At 31.9% G+C, this 11,998-nt stretch overlaps 1 pseudogene; it reads right to left on the bottom strand.

Annotated features, from left to right (window-relative positions):
* Positions 1-331: 331 nt before the first annotated feature.
* Positions 332-6,189, bottom strand: LOC132915693 (uncharacterized; annotated as a pseudogene).
* Between the last annotated feature and the right edge of the window lie 5,809 nt (positions 6,190-11,998).

The raw sequence follows: 11,998 nt of genomic DNA, 5'->3' as shown, positions 1-11,998 counted from the left end.
CGACTGTTCAAAATTCTACAGATATTATCAATATATACATAAACAAGTATACACATATACGTAAATATTTCTGTTTTTTATAAAGATAAGGCTCATAACCGCCAGAAATAAAATTTGAATCAAAAATGTTATCCAAATAACATTTTCTAAAGTAAATATCTACAACAAATATTGCAAGAATTATCCGGTTCTAAAATTGTTTGTTCGCTGATATTTCAAGTAGCGCACGCTTTAAATTCTTCCTCCATTTCAGCAGATCTCGAATTTAATTTATTACGAATACAGAGCTTTATCGAAGTGTTGCTTCCTGACCTAAATAATATAATCAACCATAAGGAAACCTTAAAGGAATTTAATAAAACAAAGTCGTAAGAAAAATTAAACAAGTTACCTACCTATTATTGGCATATACATGATACTTGATACTTAAAACAATTCATGGTAATTATTTAGAAAGCTGCCGCCGTCTTGAATTTTTATGCTTTTTTAATATATTGTCGGGCTCATGATTCTAAACAACTTTTTCCTGCACGTATAACCGCTGCTCGGTCTTAATATCCGAGACATTTGCAAAAATTTGTCGATATTACAGTGAATTGTACCTGTTGCACGATTATGCGCCCGAGACAACGTATGCTGATTCTCGACCGCTGTGAAGTCTAATCCAATAAAATAACAGCTAACCCAAACCTAATTCTCATCTTTTGTTTATAGTTTATATGTATAGGTTAGAATTAAGTATCATTTTATCAGGCCATTTTATCACCAATGAGATATAAGACTTTACCAAATGTCCTTCAGGGCAAATTGTAAAAACCAAAATAAAATAAAATAAAAAAAAAAAAGAAAAAGAAAGAAAATATCTTGAAAACTACAAGAGTCCGGCAGTAAAAAGTTGTTAAAAATGTTGATTTCTACAACATATGAAAAAATTATGGAAATCCAAAACAGCAGCGTTCTAAATAATTACACAATTTTCTATATAAATTCTACTTTTCTTAATTACATTCCCAAAAATATCAATTTGCATAAAAATCCAGAATCTAGTAATAAATAATTTCTTGCTTAAGTATTCTTGTGATCTGTACAAAATATATGTATACTTGTACTAGGTATCTTGTAATTTTTATATATTTTTTCAGATTCGCTTCAAACTTCACCAATATAAAAATAATAGTCGAATCTCATAACAGTTTTAACGGAATTTCAAAATGTTTCGTACAACACGCATAATATGTAATATCAAAAAATATGTGCATGACTGTTCAAATGTTTTCGTGCGTCTGTGCATAAATAAGCAAAAAAAGAAAAAGCGAGAGAAGGAAAACTAACAAAGATTAACTTCGCCATCTCGATCTAATCCCATAATAATGTAGGGTCGACCAATGAGAAATGGGCTTATCCTATAATCACGAAGCCGACCCATGAAATATTGAGCGATAAGATATGTTGGATAGACATCCTATGGTGAAACGTTAGTATTCCTTTCACTAGAGTGGTTCTCAAAGATTAAAAGATGATTGTAGCCAGGTCTGATAGTCGGAGAACGGTTTTTACACGGTCGAAACCCTCGTCCTCTGGTAATACACTTTTACTGTGACGCAATCCACCTGCTACGTACATTTATCGAGGGAGCGACAGTATAAAGTACGAGAAGCAGACTTACCGTCCAGGTGTCGATGCTTTTGTTTGAGGACGATCTTTCCCAGATAGCAGACGTTACTCCTCGCAAAAGATATACCAATTTCGTTCACAGTCCTCATGTTCGTTCGGTAAACACTGACAACGAAAAGGAAAATTTCATGTTAAATAGAAAGAATATAGTATTACGAACATTAATACGAACGTGACTTCTTCGACGCTTTTAGAATTTCGAGATCACACATCAGACTATATTGGCATTTCTATGCATTGTATGATTTTGTTGGGAAAATCAGAAACATACAACATTTTTCTGTATACTCTGTAAATCTAAGAGACTCTTTTTGTTAAAATGTTCTTCCATTGAAAAAGATTTTTATTTTATAGAATTTAGAAAAGTTTATGTAATTTCAGAAAACGAATAAAAATAAGTTTACATAAATCAATAATTTGAATATTGTTTACTTCCTCTTTTTACATAGAATTAATAGTAAAACTATTGTTAATATTCTCCTGTGTGAATTTTTTTCAATTTAAATTGTCCTTTAAATAGAATATTTTTTTGCATTTATGCAACAGTTAAAAAAGATTATGAACTTAAAGACACCTTGTAAAAACTTCAAATTAATTTTCAAACTAAAGGTTTAATATATCTCCATTTACGATTTGAAATTTAAGATAATACCACAACTATCTTTGTTAAAAGCACCACATGAAGCCTTTTATAGAAAGAAACTGAAACTAACAGTTCAACATAAGATCATAATTTATCAACTATTTCCTCTGATTTAATTTGCTTAATTTTCGACATTGAAATAGATGCTTTTCTTTTACTGTTATATAAGTTCTTAAAATATGCAAACGAAAAGTCTTGTAAATATTTCAAAATTTCACGTAATGCAATATACTTTCATTCGAAAATTTCGTTTTCTTAACTTAGAAGTTAAAAACTGTATTTTGTGTCTTATGTCGTAGTTCTAAGTACTTAAGCTCGAGCCCTAGTTTATCGTACTTTAAAATGGCAGATCCCAAGAGCATAGCACAATGAAAAATAGTCTTAAAGTTATATGCTCCTGAGAATCATGTAATTTCAACACGTTCCTTATATTGAATAATAGCTATTAATGGTAATAACTATTGCTAATTGTAATTAGTCCGTTTGTAGCATGTAACCAATTGCATATATATGTAGAAGATGAAAGGACACCGGGCCTTCCCCATGGAATTCTTTGGAAAATTTCCCAACACTATCTTTATAAATTAAACCGATCATCATAAATCTGTAGTCATCAGAAATCTTAATAAATTAAACTGATCTTTATAAATCTTTAGTCCTTATAAATCTTTGTGAATTAAACCGATTATAATCGTCCGAGATTTGCGATAATGAGCTTGGGCTCGAGGCGACCACTAGTCGCCGAACGTAGCCGCGGTCACGGGATGAACATTTTACCTAACAAAGGTATAGAATTGCATAGATCTCCTTAAACAGAAACAGTTGTACCGACATCCAACAGTAAACATTCCAACCGTCTTTGCCCCGTGGCTCGCCACACACAGACCCAATTATTCCCGCAACATGATTGCCAGATGTCGATGCATCATTCACAGTATATGTTTAGCTAGCCTGAGGACCCGCTATAAATTTTAGGATTTAATTGACTAAGGTCCTTCAAATTGACAAACAGTCTTTATCCTAACAGTCCGGAAGATACGGCAGATCTGCTTTCCTCACGAACGACGTTTCCCGCTAGCAACTTTCTTTCAATGGCGGCTAGCATCTTTCTCTAACCACCAACATAGAAATTTCTGTTTTAATTAACAGATTATTTGCGACCAACTCTTATATAGAATTTTAAGTAAATACATAGAAATTAACCAATTAACGGCAACGTCCATTTCCCTCACTTTCTGAACGAGGGTTGTCCTCGACGAATCCGATCATCTCGTGACCTGAGACACACCCCATCATAGTTTTTCTCTGTAGCATCACTGTGATGGAGAGGAACATTCTCGTGCGATCTCATCAGCGAGTAAAACAACGTCCTTACGATCAGTGGATATTTCACGTTTTTAGCAAACAGTCCGACTTAGACTTTGGAAGAAAGTATATTCGTTATCCCGTTAACCGCGGATTCGTTATTGAACCTAAGATCATTGTTGATAGTATCTCGAATATCTAACTATCACGGTTACTTGTTAAATTCTGTGATCTTGTTTTTTATGTTACAAATATTTCAATTTATATATTGTGTAGACTTACCATCTTTTCCAGTTGGCAACCAAATTCCTTGATTTATAATGAACAATGGATTTTAAGAATGTATTATTGCCGAGAACTAGTATTGGTTCGGGTTGACTTCCATTTGCTATGGACGACTCCATTTTTTTATAAGCAATGATTGCTACAATGTCTTGTTGAAATTCGATGTGAACGAGAAATAGTCTGTAAATGAATTTAAACACATAATTAATATATAAAATACAATTGTGCGAGGTATCATAAATTTAATTACAAAATATATAACTCCTTCACCTGTGATATGACCTAGTTGTAAGATCATTTGTAGTTAATTCTATGCAACCACCACCTCTGAAAGAGAACTCGCTGCAAAATTCGAAGCTATTTACATATAGCATTGGCATTTTATTTTCAATATTTACAACATTTTTTAATACTCGAATAACATTCTTCCTCGTTTCATAAACATATTGTATCGGTTCTTTTGAACACTCACTTCGATCGTTTTCACTTTTCGGTTCTGGAAGTTGAGGCGATGATGTAAATTTCATGTGCGGTATAGGTACTGAAATTTTTGGATTTTGCAGGGATAAATTGTAAAATGGTTTGTGTTTAAATCTTTTTCCATCCCTTTCATATAGTGCCTGCATAAACTATGTGCATCTCAGTTATAATATATTCATGTAATAAATTCAGTTTTTTTTTTTTTTTTTTTTTTTTTTATATATGGTTTATTTTGGTTTTTACAATTTGTCATGAAGGACATTTGGTAAAGTGTTATATCTCATTGGTAATAAAAAAAATAAAATAAAAATAAATATAGCATGTGGGTGGCTACCCTCAGCAGGGTGCCAACTTCGTGTTTTCTAAGTTATATCTTTTATGATAAATTCAGTTTGTTAAAAATAATGTGTTTGTCAAAATTTGACATACCTGACCACAGCGATAATACATGCTACCACTGCCACGGCAAAATGATGTTTTGAATACTTCTTCTTCGTAGATAGGTACATGAACATATAAATAAGGAAACAACTGTGCCCAAAATAGATCTTCTACTTCTTGGAATGTCTTAGATCCGAAAAATTCGTGAGTCCAACCTGGACCAAAAAGTGCAACAGAAAGTCCTTCGTGTCGTATTTTTTGTAAAGCCTGTAGATTATAATGGTTTAATGAAATATTAAACGATATTATATTATATGCTACAATAAAATAAGTAATATTGTAATTACATATGATGAATTAAATCCACCACCGCCAGGACAACCTCTACCTCAAACATCAACTCTTACATATATATCATGAATATCTCGACTGTGAGTTTTTGCTAGTGCCAAACTGTTTTTCAATTTTGATTTCATCCAGTTATAATTCAAGTAAATGGCATCGCAGTTTAAAAAGAAATCTCTGAAATATTGTACTTAGAACATTCAATAAAATTTACAAACAGAAACAATTGTAAAAGTATAAGAGTGTAATAAGCTTACATGTTTTTACTGTTAAGCTCATTTTGCCAATTTAATTTTCCTTCATTGGTTACGCTATCGTACCATATAATTTCAGAATTTCTAATTGCTTCATGAATATTTTCTGTTAGATATTTTACAAAATAAATTAAATTATTAACTTGCTCACTTTTAATGGTATTTTCAATATTTAATAACCAGCCATCAAACTTATAAAATTTTGCAACAAGTATTAGTGCATCTGCAAATCTTCTTACTTCTTCATGAGATTCAAGTATAACATCCCAGATACCTTCTCTTTCCGTAATTACAGTACCAAGAACTTTTACACCATGATTATGTGCTGCATTAATCCATCCAAAAGGGGGCACAGTTATGAAATGATGACTAAAATACACAAAAGTGTCAATAACACTCCAGTGATAAAATAGGTAAGAATCATAAGATTCTGATCCATATATAAATCTGAAAAATCACGGGTATATTATGTATAATATATGAATTAATAAATATAGTGATTTCTATTACCTGTCTTCTAGGTAGCCACCTTTCATATCATGACAGAGCAACGTTTTCGGATGTACTTCTCTATCCAATTTTTCTAACCGCGTTCTTCCTGCGCTTATTTCTAAACCACTGTACACATAATCAGTTGAATCTCGTAGTTCTCCAATTTCTGGCCATGGTTTCAAGTTACCCACGTTATCGAATAATTCTTTTAAGTTTTTGAAAGGTTGTGACTCTGTAACTTCCGTCCTCATCTCTCTGAATTATACTGTTCCACAGATCACTTTCAAATAGTTTTTAATTCATTAACTCAAACAAAGGTTTCTCTTCTTATTTTGGTTCAGGGGAAACTTGTATATACATGCGAAGCAGCTAGTGTTCCCATCTAACAGAACTGGCATATCAAATTACGTCTCATGATATAATACCATTATCTACCAACTGCTAATGGGCAAAAAGATGTTCATTTCTCTATCAAACAAAGTATACAAAATAAAATTATGAATTTATAATGCTCCTACATCAATGTTTATATGATTGTTTCGACTTTCAAAGTAATATTCTTATTTACGCAAGTATATATTCTTTAATATTTTGCAAAAATTATACCGAAACAAACAATTTGGAATAAACATAACTAAGTAAATACTTTAACTTTTTTTTATATTTAATTAAATATTTTATTTGATTTGAGTAGAATTTAACACCTAACCTTTACGTTTAAAATATTACTCTTTCTCATTCTCTCTTTCAATGTTATTTCTTCTGCTTCCGTTTTATGATATTTATGACATTTCTTAGTTCAGATATAAGTAACTTTTTCGTAATTTATAAAAAATGACACTCTTTTTAATTATCCTACACTATTAATCCATTACATGTAATTTAACTTTGTAATTTAACTTTTAGCAACTTAAGATATGTGCATGTACAGAGTAATTTTCTTCCTAAGAATAATCATTCGATATTACGATAATTCCAAAAACTTAAATTAATTTGCAAATAACGTAATGCACAGCCATACACAAGCCATACAAGTTATACTTATGTCCTTTAAGTCACCAGAAATAAATTTTAAATTTTATATTATATATTAATATATATTATAGGGAGAAGCACTATACAAAATAATAATGTTAAAGACATACATGCAATTTATTAGTATAGATACTTACTATATGCAAAGCGTTCTCTTCAAAGATAATATGTCGGCTACCAAACGATCGACGGCAACCGAACGCATTTCTGGTACTGATAATAATAGTATAGTTACAAGACAGTTGTGTATCTATGTCCAACTATAAAATTTGAAAATCTATGCTTGGTCTCGCGGCATGTCGCATGTCTCATGAGACATAAAATGTATCGTCTACGGTCTACTATGTGAATATATTAATAAACTTAACAAATTTGTTATTATTTTCTCTAGGTAATTTTTCTCCCTCAAGATTCCGAGGAAAGTACTGAACTGTTGACTCGTTACCAGTGTTGACAAAATTTCATCATTTATCACCTTTCCTACTTCGTAGACAGGTTTTTCAAACTAAGAGCCACATATGGTACATTTGTATTGTACGTGCGAGAGTGAAGGAACGTATAGCACAACCACACACAAGTATGTATCCCCTTCATAGTATGTATGCGAGCGTTGTACGATGGCCTAGGACTCCGTTGAGAGAAAAGAGAGAAGCGCAGTGTGAAAATCTTATGCCCTAGATCTCTGGCGAGTATCACACGTGTAGAGCAATTACGTGAATATTAGAAAAGTGAAGTTCCTTATAATACCTCTCCAAGTCCTCTCCATATTTTAATAGCCGTAAATTGGCGCAGCAGCGCCAAAATTTGAAAGAATAAGGAAACACATATGTACGTATCTTTCTTTTGTGAGACAGAAGAGCTTTATTTTTCTGGTCTTCCAACGTTGCCGTCTGAAGCGTGCTTTCCATTTGCGATTAGCCACGCGATTATAAAATCCATTGCCGAATATGGCACAATTTTTATTCCTACTACCGCGATTAAGGATCGCGCGCGACTCTAAAGTTGCGACTTACCTCGGCAAGTCAGTCGCCTGCAACTACAAAGTATACGGAACATGTACGTGCTATTATATCCATCGTCAGAAGAATCGCGCGGGACCGAACGTCATTTTGCTGCTAGAAGTGTGGGCACTCCTCACTAAGGACGTCTTAATATATAACACTATTAACTTAAAGCACTATATAATATTATGTAGTTATAAATTATAATATTATATACTATTATAGTATATACTATTATAATTTATAATACCGTCAATATAAATAATTAATATTATAGTGATAAAAATGACAAAAACCTAAAATTCAATTATTTTATTTATATTATTCAGCTTTTCCAAAGGTTTTTCGTTCAGTACTAATGGTTTCTCGTCATAAAAGTTTACTATCCTTTTATGAGAAATGCGGATTGATTAACAGATTGATTAACGTGTTAAGAAATGGATGGTTCTATTAAAAAGAATATAGCTGATCTTTATTCGGTGTCGCGCGTGATACTAGCCAGAAATGAAAAGAAGCTGAAAGACGTCCTTATTCCTTATCATTCTACATGCGTCGTGCAGCATCATCAAGTCGAGTTATCGTCACACGTGCGTGTTTCCTAAGAATCAATAAGAAGAATATCGGGATCCTTATCGCGAACCGAAACTATAACATACAGCCAAATTTACACCTTTTCACTTTGGATAATCTGTAAGTAATATACGTTTTACAACGGTTTGTAATATTTCTCAATTATACAATTTGAATTGCATTTGCTCCTAAGATGCTCAGCCGGTCTCTGACTCGATACAAAACGAGAGGAACGACCCTCCTACGAATATTCTGTTTGAAATAAACTGGTATGTATTCTGATTGTATAATATAATTGAATATAATCTGATTGTATTAGAAACAAATTCCTAATAGAAACGTTTTTGTATCATATGACTCGGAACGATTCAGATTAGATCATATTACTATATAATTTGTATAATCTAATCTACAAGACAAGCAACTTTATAACTTTATAAACGTCATATCGATTAAATAAAAAAAAAACGGGATTTTTTCTTACATTTCCTCTGTATCTTAAAAATTATTTATCATACGTGAAAAAGTGTCAATAGAAGATTGTTGTTAATTCGTGCATTCGCGGGGATACGTGTCTCGGTTAGGCGCGTCAACGGGAGTCGTAAATTCCCGTTAGGATATAGGAATCGACACAGCGAGCAGGGCGATCCCCTGATTTCTGTTAGGATAATAGGAGTGGTTGTGGTAAAATAACTGTCGTCTACAGTCATCTAATATAAAGAATTTATTGCCCTTTACAACACGTGGAACGTATACAGATAAGATTGGATTTCGTCGGACCTTACACTGTTTAACTCGAGAGTTGATGTTGTTAGCGCGTTGACTGTCGGTACCGTGTTAGAATAGTAGACTTGACTACCCGATGAGTGTTGTAGCACTGACTTGATTCTCCGATGTGTAGAATAAACGTGATTTGACTCTACGTGGCGTCGTAGAGCAATGTTTGACCGAATGAGCGTAATGACTTGACTCTTCCGCGTTGTTGAAGAGTAGTGTACTTGACTGTTTGCGGAGTATAAGAACAGAGACTGACCCATCTCGTACTATTTAGGAGGAAAGCTCGGTGTGGGTGTACCCTTGCTGAACTAAGGACGCGGATTCGTTGTTCACACTTTTCGGTAGAATAATGAGGGTAACGATCCGCGATGCCCATTGGTTATAGCCGAAGTTAATAAACAAATCCGAGGAGAGAGGCTCCTGCAGATATGACTCATGGGTGTCCTTGGTCTTGGGAAAAATCAGCTGTTTAGCAGGGCACACCTGCTTTCCCCGTAATTAGCAAGAGTGTGAAATAAACCTAATGACTGTTCAAATGACCATCCATAAACTGAAAATATTTGTATGAATCGAAGTTAAGCTGAAAAGATTCGGTTTATGCTGGTTCCTTGGGTTTCTTGCAGGTCAGTGTAACGAGGGGTAGGCCTTGGCGGCCAGACCGAAAGGGACGTCGCACGGATCGTCTCGCGCGACGTAACAATTGTAGATAATAAAATTATCTATAAAATGAGACTCGTTACGTAACGATAAGCTCAATTTTTATGCTATACATTAGTAAATGGTGCAAAGACTTTTTTCTTAAATCGTTTATGACGTTAGTTAAAATTGTCATACAATATTGAGGTTTTATGGTATCAGTCATATCAAAATAGGATACCAAATTTCAAATCGATTCGTTTGTTAGTTTTTGTAAAATTAATTAATTAATTTACGAAACGGGAAATTTTTAATTTGTAAGAAAATTATGTGAGTTTACCTTAGTTTATGCTCCGATCTTCTACGCTATGTAGAAGACTTACTCTTCTATTACTAACATTCAACAGATATAAGTATAGTTCAGTGATTCTTTCAGTCTATTAATGAATGTAACTATAATGAATGTAATCATAACATTGCGTACAAATTTTTCTGGAAACAGAATAAAATTAGTATTAACGTCGAATGTGTTATAAGATACTAAGAGGAATTTATACGACAAACAATTAATTTAATATATTTTTACAAATAATTAATTTATTTATATAGGTTATGTTGTTTTCAAACGTGCAACAAAAAGTGAATCAACTTCAAAACAATAGTTAAAATATACTTTATACTGAAATAAGACACATTTGTATATGCTGATGTTACATTTGTCACATAAAAAATATATTATTTATATTTTATAAATGTTAAAAAGTTGATTAATTTGAATATATATAATTTTGAAATTAAATGGAACCGCCTTTATTACAAACCGAAATAGTTCAGTTGGGAGAGCGTTAGACTGAAGATCTAGATGTTCCCCGGTTCGACCCCGGGTTTCGGCAGTTTTCCTTTTCTTTCATCTATTTTTTTTGTAAATATTTACGTCTTATGTTCAAGTACATGCTATTCAACTAAGAGATATATTTTGTATGTCTTTGGACGAATCATTTTCACATATTTCCGACGATTAACAAAAATTGTTAATATTATTGATAAAAATTATTTAATTTTCGGTCTGATACACGTTTGAGTATTAAAAATATCCAAAAAATTATTTTTTAAATAAAAAGTCAAGGCGACCTTGAGTTTTTAAATGGCATTTTGGACTCCACAGAGTAGCAGCTAACGTCAAGACGAATTCAACGTCCTACAATACTATGACTTTTAGATGACCTTCAGATTTACAAATCCGATTTACAAATACGATATGGAAAATTATCCCATTTCTATTAAAACATATATTAGATATAAGACTAATACTGCCAAATGAATAAGTTTTTAAACTTATCCAACGATTATAATAATATTGTCTTGTACTACATCATTACACGTTAGAATGAACTAATACTGTTAACTTAAACTTGTTAAACTTAAATTTCTGAGTTCAAGATCATCTCAAAATGATCCCAGAATCATAATCAATCATGACGATCTCAACTTTTTATCGGAAAAAAATTTGTAATTTACAAACATGTAGTTGATCGAAAATTATCTAACTTTTGTGCAAAACATTCCTTCCAGAAATTGTAGGAAATGCCGCTCAGAAATACTTGAGTATCAGAAATATTTGAAAATTGGCGGTTAAACTTACAGAATATACCCTGTATATATTATTTGAAACATACGTTTGAGATTGAAATAATACTGCAGTAAGTAATACTAAATGAATATACATATATAAATAATAATAAAATTATTGAAAGAACTAAAAACATTTATTATATATATTTTATTATGTATTTACATATATATTAAGATCTATGTATTTTTGAATGAAATAAGTATGTATAGTAATAATTATATTAGAGATCCTGTTTACCATTTAATAAATAAGATTTCAATAACTTTCTAGCTATTTTAGGTAGTATAACAATTTTTCAGAAGATTATATGCATTCATCTATTACAGATTATCTATGCTAGCATGAACATGAAAACTTATAGCTTTTTGCAAAATATTTAATATTTGATTACATATTTTTTTTTGTTTTTTTTTTGTTTTTATGTGATTAGTTTTTTATTTTATTTTGGTTATTTTACAATTTGTCCTTGTGGACATTTGGTAAAGTG

Source organism: Bombus pascuorum, unplaced genomic scaffold (genome assembly GCF_905332965.1).
Source record: "Bombus pascuorum unplaced genomic scaffold, iyBomPasc1.1, whole genome shotgun sequence".
Classification (NCBI taxonomy): Eukaryota; Metazoa; Arthropoda; class Insecta; order Hymenoptera; family Apidae; genus Bombus; species Bombus pascuorum.
The sequence above is the reverse complement of the archived record's forward strand: the minus strand, read 5'-3'. Positions and strand labels throughout refer to the sequence as shown.